The 17,980-nt window shown below is 47.6% G+C and overlaps 2 long non-coding RNA genes across 2 annotated transcripts; one reads left to right on the forward strand and one right to left on the reverse strand.

Annotated features, from left to right (window-relative positions):
* Positions 1-351: 351 nt before the first annotated feature.
* On the reverse strand, positions 352-8,339 carry LOC139804394 (uncharacterized). The gene is made up of 2 exons (XR_011729367.1): positions 7,963-8,339; positions 352-1,121 (listed from the first exon to the last, which is right to left on the reverse strand). It is a non-coding gene; the product is annotated as an uncharacterized lncRNA (long non-coding RNA).
* On the forward strand, positions 4,055-6,202 carry LOC139804398 (uncharacterized). The gene is made up of 2 exons (XR_011729371.1): positions 4,055-4,687; positions 5,346-6,202. It is a non-coding gene; the product is annotated as an uncharacterized lncRNA (long non-coding RNA).
* Positions 8,340-17,980: the final 9,641 nt, after the last annotated feature.

The following is a 17,980-nucleotide window of genomic DNA, read 5'->3' on the forward strand; positions in this document are numbered from 1 at the left end:
GAGGGCGAGGGAGGAGCGGCCTGGGGGAGCCCGGGGCGGGGCCGCAAGGGAGGCGGCGGCGGCGGCACCGGCACCTGAGGGGAAAGGTGGGGTCCGGGCCCGAGTGTGCGGCGGGAGGGGTTCAGCGGTCACCGTGAAGGTGTAGCCCGCGGGGTCTCACCGGCTACCGGGGAGAGGAGTCCCGGAGGTGGGAGAGAGAGGGGGGGAAAGGTGCCTGGTGGGGCAGCGCTGCGTGCGGGGGACCTGCTGGGTGGTGCGGGCAGGGAGACAAGATGGCCTCCCCGGGAAGGGCCAGCCCGCTCCGGCACGCCGGGGGGGGGGTTGAAGGAACTAAATACAATAAATCTCAGGAAAAGTTCTCGCATTCTTTTAAAAATGCAAAATCATCAAAGTGATTCAAATAAAAGCATTTGCATCAGTCTCGGCGCGGGATGGCATTCAATGTGAAATGAGTAAGCTGTGTAACAGGTGATGCTTTTAAGGGCTGAGACTGAATATCTGGTGCTTTGATTTCCCTGTAGCAGCAGGAAGGTTGCACTTTCCCAAGAGCCTGCCAGACACCAGAGGTGGCAGTATGAGGAGTCTCCTGAAGTATTATGAGTGGAGTTTCACGCGTTTTTCCCTTGTGTGCAAGTCCACCCAGCCACACATTTCTGCTGCAACTTCCAGGATGTGGCTGAAGGCCCCAAAGCATGCAAGTACATAACCAAATCCAGAAACATGGACTCTGCAGACTGTGCTTCTCCTTTACCCTTGAGATCATACAATATTAATCGAAAAATGCCAAACACTTTGGGTCAGAATTTTTCCTTCCAGTGTTCAGCACCTAATGATGAAGTTTCAGGAGAGTGTTGTTCTTTCAGAGGTGTGCTGGCTTTGGCTAGGTTAGAGTTAATTTTCTTCACCATATGTAGGATGGGGCTGTGTTTTAGATTTGTGCTAGAAACAGTGTTGATAGTACCAGGAATGCTTTGTTACTGCTGAGCAGTTCTAACACAGAATCAGGGTCCTGCTTCTCCACCAGGAGTGGGTTGGGGGTGCAGAAGCATTTGGGAGGAGACACAGCTGGAATAGCTGATCCCCCACTGACCAAGGGGAAATTCCATCCCATACATATAAACCTGGAAGGCAGGAGAAAGAAGGTGGACTCACACATTTGGAGAGCTGGATTTTGTCTTTCCAAATGATCATTATGCGTGATGGAGCCCTGGTTTCCTGGAGAGGGCTGAACACCTGCCTGACAATGGGAAATAGTGAATGAATTCCTTGTTTTGCTTTGCTTTTGTGTTTTTTGCTTTACCTATTAAACCACCTTTATCTCAACCCATGAGTTTTCTCAGAGTTACCCTGTGATTGTCTCTCCCACCCCACCACTGCTGGAGGGGGGAGATGGAATTGAGCCAGAGGCAGTGTGGTGCTTAGTGGCCATCTGGGCTTAAACAAGAAGAAAACAACATGAAGAAAGCAAGGGAAAGAGGAGAAAAAGAAGAGAGATTTAGATCTATTAATATTGGAAGGGGAAGGAAGAAAACAAAATAATAAATCATTACAAACTCAGCCACATCACTGGATTCAGCAGCATTCACATAACCATATTTTTAGCCAATGCAGATAGGAATGTATTTGGACAGTCAGAAGATAATTAATAGCTTAAAAAGAAAACAAACCCCCCCACATATGTATATTTGTCATTATGCACAAAGGAAACCTGTCTTGATAAATTGTTACATTTTTTTTAAATCTTCCAGGTTCCCTTTACCTTTGAAGTATTAAGAAAAAAGAAACCAAGTCTGTTTTCTCTCATTCTACCAAGAATCCTGTACATATCTTAGCCCCAGTCAGCATTTGCATCTACACAGTAATCAGGAGGCAATCAGATGTTGATGTTAATTTTTTTCTCCAAATAAGTATGAAAGCTGTCATGAATTAGGGAGCACCAAAACAGAGTGCTGACTGACAGGATTAAAATCCCCTGCAGCTACCCTCAGTAAAGACATGAAAAATACTGTTTTACATGAAGCTGCAATGATTGCAAATTTAGCCAAACCTGACCTGGCTCTGTTTACTCAGCAAACATAAAGATAATCCTTGCAGATAATCCTGTGACTATTTCCCAGTGGTTTTGACACCCAGGTCAGGCTCCATTCACTCATTAACCCACGGGGAACAAGTGAGGTCCTTCTGTAAGACCATCTTAATCAGAACATGGTGTGACTTTTACTGTGGCAACATGCACTGCTCAAGTGTTTTATCTCCTTGACCAAACATCTTTCTTCAGCTGAGGGCCTGAGATGATTCTGCTTCTCATGGCTGCAGCATTGCCTCCACTTCTTTCAAAGGCAAGGGTATGTCAATTTTTCCCCCAAACTGACATATTTTTAATTTCTGAAAAATTACGAGTATCATGAGCACAAAACACACGTGCCTGGTGCTGTAAGACCTCCCTAGTAATTAGTACTGATCCTTGTGATTCAAAGAAATCAAGCTAATCAATGAGAGGTCACATTTGTCCGTGCCTCAGCAAACAGAGATAATTCCAGTTTACCACAAGGGATATGTAGCTCTTGAATTAAATACATTTGGTTATCTTACCCGCAGCTCTTCAAGACTTCTGGATTCTGTGCATTCAGAATGGCTTCTTTGTAGCAGCTTTTCTTCACAAGTATACATAGCTTTAATTATTTTTATTTTTGTTTAGTTTTAACAGAATTTAACGATGGCAAAGCATTGTATCTTAAACCTGAGTCTGTTCTGGAAACCTGGCTACCTCCAATATGATTTTGTGTTGTTCTGTTTTGGTGAATTTTTTTTTAATTAATTCAGTTTCTCAGGTTCCTTATGTGAAGCATTTTTAATACAGACAAGCAGTTATCTTCATTTTCTTGAAAGAGAAAAATGCTTGATGGAACTTAATGGAATTATCTAGCACCTTCAGAACACAAATTTGTTGGGTGCAATCTTGTTTCTTGAGCAGATATTTTCCCAGTTTGCTTGCTAGTCAGGACACCACTGCAGTATCATTTTTTAACAGGACCAAGGTAATTTGTTTTTTTATTTTCAAGTTTCCTCACGTGCTGTCTGAACCTGAAGATTTTCCCCTCACAGTTAGGATTGAAGCACAGGTGAGTCAGTGTCCCACAGCAACTTGCCACTGACAGCCTGAGTGGCAAAGCAAATCAGTTGCAAGTGAACTGAAGAACAACCCCAAAAAAAGTCAGATTTTCCAGCTGGGTAGGTGTGTGTGCAGGTTTGTATGCCAAGGACCCCGAGGGTGAAAGCAAAGCAGTCCCAGAGGAGGGAACCTTTCCATGTCACCTGGCCAAGGTGAGAGGACAGGTCCTGTGACAGCAAAGAGGTGATCAGACACATCTTCAGTGCTGAGGCAATTCCAGCATCTTCAGACTGGACAACTGAGGAGGGATTAGGTCTGGATCAACTGGGACCATGGCCAGGTCCAGGGCAGCTGCAAGAGCACCAAGGATGAGAACCTCAGCTTAAAATCTGCTCCCAAGCTCAGCAGGGATCCCAGTGGGACCCTGCAGCTCCACCAGCCAGAGACCTCAGTGAGCCCAGAGGTCTGGGAGGATGGATGGGGGGTATCCTTAGGGCCTGACAGTATCCACACAGACATAGAATCACAGAATCCTAGAATGGGCTGGGTTGGAAGGGACCTCAGAGCTCACCAAGTCCAACCCTTGCTCCACTCCCCCCGTGGTTCCCAGCCCATGGCACTGAGTGCCACATCCAGGCTCTTTGGAAATATCTCCAGGGATGGAGAATCCACCCCTTCCCTGGGCAGCCCATTCCAATGCCTGATCACCCTCTCCAGAAAGAAATTCTTTCTCATGTCCAACCTAAACCTCCCCTGGCACAACTTGAGACCTCTTGTGCCCTCTTGTCTTGCTGAGAGTTGCCTGGGAAAAGAGCCCAACCCCCCCCTGGCTCCAACCTCCTTTCAGGGAGTTGGAGAGAGTGATGAGGTCTCCCCTGAGCCTCCTCTTCTCCAGCCTGAACAGCCCAAACATGTGCAGCCCCACAGAATGGCCACAGGAAAGCAAAGGTCCTTACAAAGTGCAGTGTCCAAAAGGATAGGTCTTGTCCAAAAAAGCCAACAACAAAGTGTTGCAAAACTGTGTAGTGCACGTTACTGACCAGTGAAAATAACTGAGTGATTTCACACACCATGAATAATGCTCATGCCTTGCCTCATCCTCCTTTTCTTACATGTTCCAGACCACTCCTGTTTCCCAAACCCTTCCTGCTGGGAGTAAACCACCTCACTCACTCCTGCTGCACCACCAACAAGCTCTGCCAGCACTCTCCTGTCTCAAGACTTTAATTTGGCTTGATCTACATTTGTTTTTAAACCCTTTCTCGTGGAAATACAGCAAACATTCAACCAATACTTAAACAGCACAAGTGAAGTGAACACTTGCAGGAGACACTTAAGTAATATACTATTGCTTTAGAAATTACACAATTACAACCTTTTGGGTTGTGAAAAACCTACCTAATTTCCCCAGATGTGATCCAAGAACTCCCCATGGCTAGGGGTGTGCTCACAGTGTCTGGTATTACTATTGTGTACACCTGAGATAATCTGTTTTCACACTGCCTCTGACGAGATGGCCTGGGGGGGGTAAGTGAACACAAGCACTAATCAATAATGAGAAGTGGATAGCTACAGGTCTGCTGGGCAAAATGTCCAGAGACTCAGCTTCCTGTTCGGTTGGAAACTGAACTACACAGCTTTAATGAAACAGGAATGAGAAATAGGAAAAATGACTAAATCTATCCAAATCTACAGGAAAATTGATGCCAGGCTCCTCCCCCCTTTTCCCCCAATAACTCTCCCATCCCCACTGAGGCTGCAGGGCAGCCCTGGGACAGTCCAGGCTGGAATCCTGGGGTCAGCAGCAGTTGGGAGCTGGAGGCAGGAACACAGAGATTCAGGCTGGGATGGATCAGGAGCAGAGGCAGAGGAAGGGATGGAATCCTCCCAGGATGCTGAAGGATGCTGGAAGAGGTGAAGAAGGGTGAAGGATTTTGACCCTGGTGATCCTTCAAATTTATTCTGAGGATGAGGTGTATGGGATGGAATCCTCTGTTTGGTCAGTGCTGGTCATTTCTCTTGTCTGCTCCTCCCTAAAGGAGGGTCACAGGTGGGACCTCTTTCCTCCTTTTCTCTTTCCAGAGCACAAGATGTTCCTCAGAGCTGAGCAGTGCCCTTGGCTCTGCACCCATTGTCCAGCAGTAACTCTGAACACCCAGGGGTAGCAGTCCCTGGCCTGGGGGGGGTAAATGAACACAAGCACTAATCAATAATGAGAAGTGGATAGCTATAGGTCTGCTGGCCAAAATGTCCAGAGACTCAGCAGGCCCCTAAATTCTCCAAGAAAGTTTAAATGTAGAACCAAGCAACCACAGAAGCCCCCACTGAGATTTTCTGGAAGTGTCTGAGCATCTTTGAAAGGCCACGTTCCAAGCAATTCACTGTCTCTTCAAGCTGAATTTAATACACACTGACCCATCAGAGCAGAATCAGTGGTACTGCCATGGCATGGAGAGGACATAGACCTTCTGGCCAAGCTTGGTAAATCCTCCACCAGCAAAGGAGGTCAAGAGGCCATTCAGCAGGAACACCAACAGCAAACCATAGATCTGGCCCACACACAGGCTTTTCAACCTCTTGCTTTTAATTTTGCTCCTTCTGTTTTTTCACTTCTTATCTCTTTCTGCATTTATGACTCCTGACTTTGTCCTTCACAGTCACTTTGGGTGAGGAACACAGATCTCCTGATATGGTATCAAGATGATGATAAGATGGATTACATCCCAGGTATGAAGAACATGACTTTCAAGCCTTGTGGCATGTGCCTGAGGTTATGTTAAGAGAAGTAAAATGGAGCCTGGCCAAGCTTGAAAGGAAAGGATGTAGTCAGAAGTTTTTTTCCAAGGTAAAGGCAGAAGTCAAAAATACTATACTGGGTGTCACTGTATCTTAGAAAACCCCCCACAGTGTATGTTAAAACCTGACAGTGGTTGTGTTTGTTACACTCCCTAAACTCTGCAAAACTTTGAGAAAGAAAACTCCCTAGCTTGAAAATACACACCACCATTTCTAGCAAAGAGTAGATATTTATTTACAGATTATTTGGAAGTTCTTTAGAAGTTTGTTTGATCAGATTGAAGGATCTGGCAGGCACTCTGGGGAAGACTCTGTTATGTTCACTTGTAAAATATTTAAACTAACCCACTGTTAATAAGAACTATCTGTCACTCAGACTAAAAGCCACTCAGAAATTGATAGCATAGTTTCCCTGAACAGTTTTGAATGAAAGGCAGAACTAAAGGGCCTTGTACTAAAGATTTTTTTTTTTCATTAGACAAGAGATGTTGTATGAAGTATTTCCTACTGCAATGTACTGGATGGCAGCAGAATTGTGTGTTTGTTCCTCAGAGAGGTCTGAAAGGACAATGGTATTAACTATTTGTGACTATTTCTTTGGTTTCTAGCACACCAATTGTGCCTTACAGTCATTCTCAGGCTGTGTCCTGAGACTAGAAGAGAGGGAATTGCTATTTAGGCACCAAGCCTAAAGAAAAGGAAATGCATATCAGCTGATTTCTCCATGAAATTCATAGTTCAAGATAGGCAAAGCGTTTGTGAAGGCCATGCAAAAGTGACCTGTGCAGGTAGGAAGGAGGAGAATCTGCCCTTTATTTCACTTGATTTTGCCATTTGAGACAGAATGAGAAATGAAACAGGCTGCAATATGAGCTCAGTTCCATACACTTTGTTTCAGACATCAAATGCAATAAGCAGGAGATGGTAAGGCCCAGCATACCCAGGTCACATCTTCAGTTAAAGCTGAGTACTTTGTCAATTGAATTTTCTTATATCTCTATATCTGCAGCCATAATACAGCATAATTTATTTCTAACATGTTTCCTTTGACTTCTACAGTACCACCAATTCAGGCAGAGTGAAGTGCTTAGCAGGTAACAGAAAAACCCTCCAGAAATTGAAGCAGAGCACAAGAAAGCAAGTGCAGGGCAGCTTTGGCAAGGACAAAGTTTGCAGTGAAAGAAATGTGGTTTAAAATCTCCCTGCACATCCAGGTTCCTGCAGTGTGGAGGCTGCTGCTGGAGGCAGGTCCAGTGGGCATCGTGCTCTTTACATTGCATAAATTTACATTTAACACTTGCATAAAGATATTTTAGTCCTTCCCTCTGCTTCTGTGAATTCTGTTGCAGGATTCTGGCATTCACTTTCCTTCCTTCCAGCTCCTTTTGTGTCCTGTTGCCTGTGCTCTCCAAGAGTGATGCCAGCAGCACAGTGTGAGGAACTTATTAGCAGACTGTCCAGTAATGTGCTTTAAATCCTGTGCTACAACACTGGATCCCAACTATAATACTCAAAGCTGTAGCTGTGAAATCAGGATCTGAGTTAATGCTCATTTATGTTTGAATTAGAAGCTCAGCTTTCCCACTGATCTGCCAGAGAGTCACACCAACAAACCCAATGGCTAATTTTTACCTCTAAGGCCTTATTAGAGAGAAAAAAAATGTGTAAAAGCCAGAGAATTACCAAATTAGGCTGGGGGTTGTTTTAGTTTATAATCTTATGTTTTGCTGAGAATGAGTTCTCATGTTGGTCTTTCTTCCTCACTTCATTGGGAAAAGGTTTATAAAATTGAATATTTCCTGAGCACATTGATATATCCACAAATTATAAAAGCAAAGCAAGTCTGGAAAAAGTGGTTTACACTTTATGCAGGAAGCAATAAAGTTTGTAGTACTGCTCACCTAAATATAAGCAGGTGAAATGTTAGCTCACTGGATAAAAAAATCACCCTAGAAAATTTCTAGAGAAATTTAAGTATTTAAGTCATGTTTAACAACCTCATGTTTGTCGAACCATCCTAATAAGTAATTAAAATATTTGATTAACCTACTTACCAACATTAACTTCAGCTTCTATCAAGATGGGGAGCAGAAAGTAAACCAAGTAGTGCACAAGCAGTTCTGTGCTGTTTGGCTGACTCTTTGCAGCATCCAGTGGACTTTGTCCCTGTTTGTGACTGAGTAGTTCCACTCAGTGTCATTCTAAAAGTGTTGTGGTTGTACCCCAAGAACAAACTCTACCCACACGTATCTAAAACACACGTTAAAAACACATAAAGACTTGAGAAAAGATAAGTTAAGTGGCTGGCAGCATCTTTCATAACATGTTTTCCAGAACCTGAAGAAATATATGACTCTTTGGGCTATTTACTGAGGTGTAGGCAGGTCAGCTCCCTAGGAGAGCTCCCTAGGCTGCTTTCCAAACCAGTCAGACTGGGAATGACTCCTGCAAAGCCCAGTTTGCAGCCTGCTGGAGCTTTCCCCTCTCACTGTCTCTGAGAAAAAGTCTGATTTGCATTTGTGCTTGGGAAGCCAAGGAGTTCAAGAATGACACAGGTGACCTGCTGGGTGACTAGAGAGCCACCACACACAAATATATTTCTGCAATTTACTGAAGGAAGAGAAGGATCAAGGGGGATGTGGCTGGAATAAGAGTCATCAAACAGCATGTGGAACTTTTAAAAGCACACAGGGTTCCATCCGTGTTCCTGTCTCTGTCCCCCTTTTTGCCCTTGATGTCCCTGGTCAGATTTAATTCTACCTGGGCTTTTAGCTTTCCTTAACTTATCCCTGACTACTAAGACAACTTCTTTGTATTCCTCCCAGGCTTCCTGTCCTTGTTTCTACCCTCTGCAGACTTTCCTTTTACATCTATGGATGTCCAGGAGCTTCTTGTTCATCCGTGCCTTCTTGTCTGCCTTCCTCCTTCTTCTGAGCTCGGAGGAGCTGATCCTTGAACACTGAGTGGCTTTCTTGGGCTCCTCTTCCCTCCACACCTTTATCCCATGCCACTCTAGCAAGGAAATCCCTGAAGAGGTTGAAGTCTCTCCTGAAATCCAGGGTGGTGAGCAAGCTCTGCACCCTCCTTCTTGCTCTAAGGATCTTCAATTCCACCATTTTGTGGTCACCTCAGCCCTTCACTTTGTCCAGCAGCCTCTCCTTGTTGGCAAGAACAAGGTCCAGCACGGCACCTTTTCTCATTGGTTTCTCTACTGCTTGGAGAAGGAAATTCTTGTCAATGCATTTTAGGAACCTCCTAGATTGCTGCTGCCTTTCTGTGTTTCCCCTCCAGCAGATCCCAGGGTGGGTGAAACGGCCCACGAGGACCTGGGCTTGTCAGCACAAAGCTGCTCCCACCTGCCTATAGAGAGCAGCTCAGCCTTCCAGCTCGGGGGCCCTGTAGCAGCCCCCACCATCATATCATGTGTCCCTGTTGTCCCTTTCACCCTGATCCCCTGCTCAGATCCCTGTCCATCCTCAGGCAGAACTCCATGGACTGCAGCTGATGTTACTGATGCAGGGGGTGTCACCCCCTCCTCTTCTGCCCTGCCTGTCCTTCCTGAACAGATTTTATCCATCCATTCCCATACTACAGCCATAGGAGCCATCCCATCACATCTCAGTGATGCCAATAACATCACAGCCCAGGTCTCTAACTCCTCTTGTTTGCTCCCCATACATCTTCCTGGAGGCATTTGTGTCCCCACTGAAGCTCTCTGACTGGCCTGAATTCCATCCTTCTGCATTTCAGGTGTTGTCCTGCTGGCCTGGGATCCTTCTCCAGGCCCAGGGCATCTGGAACTGGCCTCAAAGTGCTGGCAGTGGGATAGATTTGGGATCTTCTCCACCAGAAAATAGTTTAAAGCCCTATTTTCTAAACTGGAAAGCCTCTGGCCAAAGCTGCTGTCCCTCTTCTCTGAGACATGGACCTCATTCATCATCCCCTGGTGATCATTCATCACCTCATTCATCATCCCCTGACCATCACCAGGTTTCTCTAAGGGAGTTCCATGGCCCTGGCTGTGACACCAATCCTCTCATCATCTCTTGATTGTCCCAATTCAACTCTCCCTATCAAGTCCCTTCCCTTTGAGTGGGAGGATTGATAAAAAGACTGCCTGTGCTCCTGAGTCCTTCACTGCCATTCCCAGGGCTCTGTAATCCCTGAGAAGTCTCCAGCTTGCTGCTGGCTGTCCCCTGTGGGAAGGGAACAGGCAGTGGGACACACAAGGTTTGGCAGTCTTTAGGTGAGAGCCTTGATATGAGCCCCTGATAAGCAGCAGAACCCTCTGGAGAGGGGGTCAGGTGGGCAAAAATGTTCCTCTGTACCCTCAGAGTCTCTTGCTGCTATCAGCCCTCGTGTTTTCTTGGTTTCAGTGCGTGTTACACAGGGAGCTGATGGGGCTGCAATGTGGTTTCCTGCTCATCAGAACTCTGAAGCTGGTTTGGTTTGGTTTTGGTTTTTTTTTGTTTTGTTTTGTTTTTAATTGGCTGGGTTGGAAGGGAGCTCAGAGCTCACCAAGTCCAACCCTTGATCCACTCCCCCCGTGGTTCCCAGCCCATGGCACTGAGTGCCACATCCAGGCTCTTTTGAAATAGCTCCAGGGATGGAGAATCCACCCCTTCCCTGGGCAGCCCATTCCAATGGCTGAGCACCCTCTCCAGAAAGAAATTCTTTCTCATGTCCAACCTAAACCTCCCCTGGCACAACTTGAGACCTCTTGTGCCCTCTTGTCTTGCTGAGAGTTGCCTGGGAGCAGAGCCCAACCTCCACCTGAGGGTCTGCAGGGGCACCTCATCCACTGAGGGAGGTCTCTTCCTCCTCCTGCTAGTTTTCACCTGTGAAGGTTCCCATTCCTTTGCACTACTGGTTTCCCTCCTTTCTGTGTAAGTGGGGGAGTTAGGGGCTGCTTGGCCACAGGGTGTGGGAATCCTGAATTTGATGCAGGATTTCAGAGTGATCCTCACATTGAAAACTTGCTGAGGTCCTTGCACTGCCTCCCACCAGGTCCTTAGGGTGAAAAGGCAGCTGCATGTGTTACTGAACAAGCACTTGGTGCAAAATGTTCAGAATCTACAGGAAAATAGACTTTCTTCAGGAAAAAAATAGGGGTTACTGCCCTCGTGTGGCTGCTAGGAAATGAAAAATAAATAAATAAATTTTAAAAGCCCTCACAAACCATAGATAGCATTTAACATTTTTTTTTCTCTCAGTGAAACTTTCTCTTCTTACCTTTGAAGCAGCTGTGACACATCATATCCCAGAACTTGACGAGGTGACCCAGCAGTCAGATTGTCCAAATTCTAAATCTGAGGAGGTGTCTTAGCTCTTCTGTTTGGAGACAGGAAGAAAATTATGGATTCACTTTTTCATCCTATAATTTGTGTGACTGATCTTTTGTCATTTCATAATTTTTTTCAAGACCATTGTTTTACCTGCATGGAAGTCAACGTTCTCAAAAACCCAGCATGAAATGTGTTTAAATAGTTTCTGATTACTGCACTGGAGAAATTATCTAAATGCAGATTTACTCTGCTCTTACTTTTTCACAGGGTACTTCTATTAACCCTCTTTGAAACCTTAAGGATTTTCTTTTATTTGTTGCTTTTTGTCTTTGTAAAAAACACAAGTGATCCTGCAGCCTTCTCACAGACACATTTTACACCACTCTGGTTTAACCCCAAATTGGTTGTAGTTGTGATGGGGGTGTGATCACTGCCAGTTGGGATCCCCCCCTCCGGGTCCTGCAGTTTAAAGCCCACCTCACCACTTGGTACTGAGATGCTGCTCCAGTAAGCCCAGTTTGAACCCCCCCACCACTGGAGTTCAGTTGAAAAGCCTTCGTGTGAGTGTTCCCAGCTCCTGCACCAGGATCTTTTTCCTGCCCTGAGACAGGGGTGTTGTCCCCTGGCTTGGTATGTGACAGCCCCCTGATGTTATCCCCTTCACATCCAGTTTAAAGCTCTGTTGATTCATCCAGCAATCCCACCTCTTCTTTCCTCATGAAAGGTGTCTCCTGTTAGGTGTCACCATCTCTGGTGCTGAGCACACCATGCTGTTGTCAAAAAACCCAAATCTGTGTCAGTGACACCAGCCCCAGAGCCAGGGATTAGTGCTCTGGATGCAATTATTCATTTCTGTGTCGTTGCCTCTGACTGGAAGGAGAGAAGAAAAGATGATCTGTGTGCCAGAATCTCTCAGCACTCTTCCCAAGGCCCTCAAGTCTCCTTTCATTGCCCTAGGACTGCCTGGCATTACTTCATACTTGGTAATATTCCAAGGACCACACCAGGCTGGGAAGTTTCCTGGTGATCATAGAATCCCAGAATCACAGAATGGGCTGGGTTGGAAGGGACCTCAGAGCTCATCAAGTCCAACCCTTGCTCCACTCCCCCCGTGGTTCCCAGCCCATGGCACTGAGTGCCACATCCAGGCTCTTTTGAAATATCTCCAGGGATGGAGAATCCACCCCTTCCCTGGGCAGCCCATTCCAATGCCTGATCACCCTCTCTGCAAATAATTTTTTCCTAATATCCAACCTAAACCTCCCCTGGCAGAGCTTCAGCTCTGCCAGGGGAGGTTTAGGTTGGATATTAGGAAAGAATTCTTTAGTCCATGCCCTCTTGTCCCACTGATATCAGCCCAAACCCCCCTGGCTCCAACCTCCTTTCAGGGAGTTGGAGAGAGTGATGAGGTCTCCCCTGAGCCTCCTCTTCTCCAGCCTCAACACCCCCAGCTCCCTCAGCCCTTCCTCACAGGACTTGTGCTGGATCCCTTCCCAGCCTCCTTGCTCTTCTCTGGACCTGCTCCAGCACCTCAAGCTCCTTCCTGAGCTGAGGGGCCCAGAACTGGACACAGGACTCAAGCTGTGGCCTCCCCAGGGCTGAGCACAGGGGCAGAATCCCTTCCCTGGACCTGCTGGCCACGCTGTTCCTGAGCCAGCCCAGGATGCCATTGGCCTTCTTGGCTACCTGGGCTGTCCCAGGCTGCAGGCAGACAGCCCAGCTCCCTGGCAGAGGGGCTGCCTCAGATCTTGGCCCCTCTGGTCCTCTCAGGAAGGAGTCACCTATGACTACAACCCTTACTTTTTCCCTTGAGGCTGATGCTGTGACAGGCCTGGTTGGCTTTCCTGAGCATGGCCATAGCTCTGGTGTGCCCTGTCCTTTGTGTCCATCACCCATGTCATTTGGTTGGTCCTTCCCAACCTCATATCTGTTTTTCAGGGGCAAGAAAGGAGCTCATCTGCTGCCTGGCCCCTGAACTGGTCTCCATCCACTCCCCTTGTCCATGTTACCACCTCTGGTCTGGCAGGGGCAGGATCCAGCAGTTTATCTCATGTTCAGCCTCCCTGATCCTCTTCAAGCCTCTGGTATCTGTGCAGCCCAGCAGAGGGGATCAGGAGGTGACACACAGCAGCTACCTGAGCCTCTCACACTCCCTGCAGCCTGGGACCTGGGCAGCTGCTGGATGCTCTGGGAGCTCACCTGGCTTCACAAACCCAGGTTCTAACCCTCTGGCAACTGCTGAGCACACAGCCTTCTGCCAAAGGGTGGCCATGCTTCATCCCCTTCCCAGAGGGGGACAGTGACTGATGGGATTGACTTCTTGTCCTGGTTTGGTTCAGGATAAAGGGGATTTTCTGTCTTGTCCTTTTGCTCTCAGCTCAGTCTCTTGTAAGCAGCTGCACTGCTGAAATTCACAGCAAGTTTCTCAGACAGTGTCTGCTTCTAGGACTGATCCCACTCCATGGTTATAGTTCCAGCCAGAGCCTGGTGTGCAGAGCCAAGGACACTGCTCAGCTCTGAGGAACATTTTACCCTCCAGGAGGAATAAAGAGGTCCCACCTGCAGCCTCCTTTGGGGAGGAAGGGACAAGAGAGATGCCAGAACTGACCAAACAGAGGATTCCATCCCATACACCTCATCCTCAGGAGAAATTGCAGGGATCACCAGGGTCAAGCCAGCTTCCAGCTTCCTGCCCTTCCTGCCTTTCCTGCTTCCCTTTCTTCACCCCTTCCCTGGTTGCTTCAGCATCCTGGGAGGATTCCATCCCTTCCTCTGCCTCTGCTCCTGATCCATCCCAGCCTGAATCTCTGTGTTCCTGCCTCCAGCTCCCAACTGCTGCTGACCCCAGGATTCCAGCCTGGACTGTCCCAGGGCTGCCCTGCAGCCTCAGTGGGGATGGGAGAGTTATTGGGGGAGAGGGGGAGGAACCTGGCATCAATTTTCCTGTAGATTTGGATAGATTTAGTCATTTTTCCTATTTCTCATTCCTGTTTCATTAAAGCTGTGTAGTTCAGTTTCCAGCCCATCAGTCTCTCTCCCTTATTCTCTCTCCTTTCTTTATCAGGGAGGAGAGAGAGATTAATAGAGAGAGAGCAGCTGTTATTGGGTTTAATTGCCAGGGCAATGTTAAACCCTGACACTTCTCCATCTGAGCAAACATCACTCACCCCCTTTCATCACTGGGCTTGGTAGAGGGGCTCCTGGATGGATAAATCCCTGTTTACAGCAGCTATAAAGCAACACAGACGAGCTTGTACATCCTCAGTTTTTTTCACAGGGTTCATACCTTCATAATCCCCTCTGATTCCTGGTGATGACACCAACAACATTTCTGTGAGCTGATTATTGACACACACACTGTACCTGTGCACACTGTGCCTGCAGGCTCCCTGTTGAAATGTCACCCTCCAGTGTCACGAGATGCCAGCATTGCACGGAAGGCCATTGCCCACCAAAGGTGACCTCACCTGGAGTGTCATGTGCAGGCTGCTGTTCACACTCCTCGCCCTCAGCACATGTCTTGGGTCATGTATACAGCACCTGGAGGTGCATCCATGGTGTGCACGTGGCAGTGTATGTGTAGAGTAAACACCAGGTGTGTGATTTGACTCGACTGAGGAGCTGGAGACGTGTTCTCCATTCCTGCCCTTCCCTCTCAGACACTTTTGCTGCAGTCAGGAGACAGTGCAGGCCTTTGAATCTGCCCTTAAAAGCAAAAAGGGGGAAAAACTAGAGAGAGGTGCTCTTTCTCAAACAGCCTGTCCTTTCAAAAGGTCACCACAGGCACAAAACCACTTGGCACCCTCACCCAAAATGGACTCTTAAACTGTACAAGCTCATTGCTTTGAGCTTTAGCAACTTATTATTTCTCTCTCTCTGTAAACCTCTCTTCCAGGCAGCTGGAGCACAGCCTACAGGCATTGCCATCATGTACCAGGTAAAGAGCCTGCAACACTATCTTACATAATTAATTCCTAAGACACCTAAAATTAAGTGAGGTGTAAGTTGGCCCAGTGATGTTTATTTATGGCCAAATACTGCCTGCCTGATCCCACTGGTGACCACAGCACTGGAGTCAGTCCCACTTCTCCCAGTGTCAGTGAAGTTAGGGCTGTGGAAGTTGGAGTTACCCATCTAGTCCTGGGACTATAATCTGTGTTGGAACTGTATAGCAGCTGGAACAATGGAACATTTAATTTGAAAAAGAGATTAGACAAAAAAATAACGTTCAGGCAAAAAAAATTTTACCTTAATGAAGCAAGAAAGTTGCAGTGACTCTATTTAGCATCCCAAGAAACACCTGCGTTTTCGTGGAGTCTCTTTTGCAATCCAGCCCAGCTCACTTATTTCTCTTATTTCTACTTATTTCTCCAGCCAGTGTGTGGCAGTGCCTGGGAGCCTGGGGTGAAGTTTTCACAAGATGTGAAAGGAATTGGCTTCCTGAGTCAAGAAGCTACACCCAGATTTACACCCATACTGCAAGACTGCTAATTTGAGCTGCTGAAACCCTGGCTCTGATAAGATGATTGCCTCAACCATCCCAAGTAGCTCACTGGAGCCCATTCACACTCTTCTAGGCTCCAGCTCACACTGCACACACAGCCTGCAGGAGAATCTGCAGCATTTTGGTAAAATTACTGATTGTACTTAGCACAGCTGCAGCCTGGTTACATCTCAATCAGCACAATCCTGGCTGACTTCTGGGGCTGGCCCTTCCCTTTTCTCAGGATGAATTGTTACCCAGAACAGAACCAAAGCCAGCTGCAGATCCTCCCTTTTTCCAAGAGATGGAAAGAGATCCTCCCTTTTTTCTGAGATGCTGAGTCCCTGAGCCTCCACTTGGATGGCTGCTGGAGAGGACACCCTGTCCTTAACAATGTGTAGCACCAGAACTACATTAATACCAAATACTGCATTTGAACATCTCATTTTTAAGATTTTTGGGCCTTCCACCTCAATTACAATGCTGAACTTTATCAGTGCTCTATTAACTACATTCAGCAGTGGCTTTCATGCTAAAACTTTTAGATTTTGCAGTCTAGATTGTTCCACAAGCACAGCCAATGGCACCTGGGCTTCAGCTTCCAAAACCAACCCCACCAACAGGAGTGGGAAATCAGGCAGAAAGAGTGAAAGAATCTGTATTTTTGGTGTGTACATGGTGCCTGAAGTACCCTTCTCTGCTAGGTGCCACCACCTATTGATTTTTAGAAATATTTTCCACAAAAATTGACATAGTTAAGGTATGGGGATAAGAAGTGTTACAGTGAGGTGCAGAACAAGTTGGTGTGAGACATCACAGAAGTGATGACTTCTGAAACTAAGTTATGCTCATGGACTCCAGGGCTTGGTTAGTTACCTATCCCCTCGAAGTACTGAAGTGTTTCCAGAAACATTCAGTTCCCTTGAACTAAGCAAAGCTGACTGTAACACTGAAAAACCCCACAGGTTACAGACAAAACCTGGCAAGCTTTGAAAAAAGTGAGCAACGTTGGTGAAGCCACCCCTGGAGCCGTCTCTTGAGAGTCTCCAGCTGCTGTCAGGTATTTGCTGCCTGCCTGCAGCATCCTGGGGAGCAGCCCAAGCTCTTGGCACTTCCAAAAAATGGTGAGTGAGGACCTTGGGTCACACAGAAAAGCACCCAGGAGTGCACAGGAGGTCTCTCTGAGCACACAAAGGCACCTGGGGCTGCACTGGGAGGTCTCTGCCATGCACCAGGAGGCACTTGGAGGCTCAAAGGTCTCACTGAGATGTACACAGGGGCCCCTGGGGCACACAGAAAGGCACAAGAGGACTTACAGGTCCATCCAGGAGCATCTGGGGGCCCTGGAGCCACAGAGAAATTGATATCGGGGGCAGACACATGAACAGAAAGATCCCTGGAGACCCTTCAGCCACAAAGAAAGGCAATTGGAAGCCTGAGGAATGCACCAAAACACCCCCAAAAAGGTCCCTCAGGTGCCCAGAAATGCAAACCCTGGGCAGCAGGAAGCCCCAAGGGCTGCACCAAAGGTGTCACTGAGGGAAGGAGGTGACCACAAAGGCTGCTGAAGGGTCCTGGGCCACACAGAAAGCTCTGGAGCCTTCCTTGGGACACATAAAGGCATCTGAAGGCCCTTGGGGTGCAGAGAAAAACCCAGCATTGCAAAGAAAGGCACCCAGAGGCCTATGATCCATGCTGAAAGGCACCCAGAGGACCCGGGGACACAAAAGAAGGAACCTTGTGGCCATGGAAAGGCTCTAGAAGGCAGCTGGGCTGTAGGGAAAGGCAGGCTGTGTTCTTTTGGACACAGAGAGAGGAACTCAGAGGCCCCTGGGGCACAAGGAAAGGCACCTGGAGAGGTGTAGCATGAAGAGCAAGGAGCTTGGGGACCCTGAGGTTAGGCACAAAGCTTACCCAGAACATGAGGTGGAGAGTCTGGCAAGCAGAGAGGAGCCAGGGAGCCCATGGGTCCCACCAAGAGACACTTGGAGGCTCTGGGGCTGCACAGAAAGTGATACTGAGGTGGGAAAGGTGAGGAGAAATGTGCCTGGAGGGCCCTGGGCTGCAAAGAAGGGCACTTGGAGGAGCCTGGAGTGCACAGATGGCACTTGGCTGCCTGAAGCCACAGAGAAAGGGACACAGGGGGGGTGAGAGATGAATGAAAAGGCCACTGGGAAGCCCATAAAGGCACTCAGAAATCTCTGGGATGCCTCAAAAGGCACTTGGAGGCCCTTGGGTCTCAGAAGGCGGCACCAGGAGGCCCCTGGTGTGCAGAGAGAGGCACTCACAGGCCCTCTGTGTGGT

This window comes from Heliangelus exortis, chromosome 18, assembly GCF_036169615.1.
Source record: "Heliangelus exortis chromosome 18, bHelExo1.hap1, whole genome shotgun sequence".
In the NCBI taxonomy this organism is placed as follows: domain Eukaryota; kingdom Metazoa; phylum Chordata; class Aves; order Apodiformes; family Trochilidae; genus Heliangelus; species Heliangelus exortis.